The sequence below is a fragment of the Sorex araneus genome, chromosome 5 (genome assembly GCF_027595985.1).
Source record: "Sorex araneus isolate mSorAra2 chromosome 5, mSorAra2.pri, whole genome shotgun sequence".
NCBI lineage: Eukaryota > Metazoa > Chordata > Mammalia > Eulipotyphla > Soricidae > Sorex > Sorex araneus.
The window spans coordinates 54,034,552-54,036,628 of record NC_073306.1 but is presented as its reverse complement, the minus strand read 5'-3'; positions in this window follow the sequence as shown (position 1 = coordinate 54,036,628).

Sequence of the window (2,077 nt, the reverse complement as noted above, 5' to 3'; positions counted from 1 at the left end):
TCCTCCAGCCATCATTTTCTCAGTGATCCCTTCTCTATTTCATCTGCCTTCTCCCCTCCGCTCATGAAGCAGTCTTCCAGCTACGGGGCAATCCTCCTGGCCCTTGTATCTACTGTCCTTGGGTGTCAGCCTCATGTGATGTTATTTTATACTCCACAAATGAATTCGTGGGCATGTTTTTCGTTCACTCTAAAATCAGCACCCGATAGAAAAGGGACCCGTATGAGAATAATAGTTGGAAATGATCAGTCTGGATAAGAATTGAGTGTTGAAAGTAGGTAAAGGGATATGTGTGTGTGTGTGTGTGTGTGTGTGTACATATGATAACCTCTCAGTATCTGTACTGCAAATCATAATGTCCAAAAGGAAAGAGAGAGAGAGAGACAGAGACAGAAAGAGAGACAGAGAGAGACAGAGACCAGAAGAAACGTGTTTGCCATAGAGGTGGGGGCGGGGGGTGGCAGGAGGGAAATGGGACACCACGGAGGAAAAAGTCCACTGGCAAAGGATGGGTGTTGGAACGTTATATCACTGAAACACAATCATAAGCAACTTTGTAACTGTGTCTCTCACTGTGATTCAATTAAAAATAAATAAACATTACAAATAAATAAATAAAACAGCACCTTCATGTTCCCTGCTTCCCCCTCTGAGCTAACTTGCGAACTTCCTTCACATTCCACATTCTCTTGTGACCTCAGGATGTTCAACCTATTGATATATAGATAGATAATAGATATTTTTGGGTCAGCGATTGACCAAAAAAAGGGTGAAGGACAACGATTCTTGCCCTCCTGAGGTTACCTCCTAGTGGGGGGAGATGATGGACATAGTTGACTACTTTGAGTGGAGGAGGAAGGAGCCAGAACGAGAGGCTTGAGAGTACAGAAACCAGGTAGAGGGGCGGCAGGAGAGAGCGGGCTGTCAACGTAAATCAGCTTAGAAGGTGAGGAGCCTTCTCTCACAGGAACCGGAGAGAGAGAGAGAGTACAGTAGGGAAGATAGTTGCCTTGCACACGGCTCTCCCTGAACCTAAAGACTGATCCCCGAGCACAGAGCTAGGAGTAACGCCTGAGCACACTGGGTGTTGCTCCCACAGGAAAAAAAGAAGGTGAGGTTCCAGAGGCGGGACTGGGCCATGTGAGACCCCCTTCCCGGAGGGAACCGGCAGGAGTGGCCACAGGAGTGGGGTGCTGGTGTAAGGGACAGTGGGAGGTCAGGGCAGTGAAGGGGAGGAGAGCAGGAGAAAATTGGGGACCTGAGGTCCAAAAGGGCAGGTGTGGGGTCTGGGAGCGCGGGAAGGTGCATTAGCTCTCGGGGGCTAATGGGGACCCGCCAGGGGTGTGAGCCGAGGAATGATGTGGTCCCATGCCAGGCTGTTGTTCTGGTGGCCGTCTCGTCCGATGGTGGCAGCTAGAGGACGATCAGAACGGTCCGATCGCCCGAGTGTGAGGTGATGGCAGTCACCAAGGGGGTGAGTCGCAGTCAGAGGCTAGCTTCTCCCCATCTTGTTTATTTTTTAACACGTACGCTTTGCTGAGCTTTTAAAAACACACAATCTAAATATATTCTGAAGGTAGTGCCGACAGATGGAGAGTGGGAGGTGAGCTGTAAGAAAGTCATGCAGGTTGCTGGGGCCGGGCGGAGACGGGCCTCTCGCAGAGAATTGGGTGGCAGAGCCCTGACCGGGGCTTACGTCGAGCCACCTTCTGTCCCTCCACCCAAAGACCCTGTGCACCCCAGGTGTCTCCCAACTCTTTTCAGTGCTCAGAGGAGCTGGCAGAGCTCAGCATCCTCACCCCCGCCCCTATGAAGTCCTGTCAGACCTCCCAGAAGTTCCCAGGGTTTTTGTCCCCCAAGTCAGCCCCATGACTGGCATTTCCCAGCGGTCAGTGGCCGTCTGCAGCTGACCTCTCTGTTCCTCCCGGTCTGAGAGCACCTCGGTGTCTGCTGTGTCTTTATTCTCATAAAAGGAAAACCAGGAAGTCAGAATCCACCCAGGTCAGATCACTCTCGTGTTTATTAGCATCGAACTCAGAGGGAAACTGGGGGCTGGGAAGTGCGGGCAGTTGGGGTC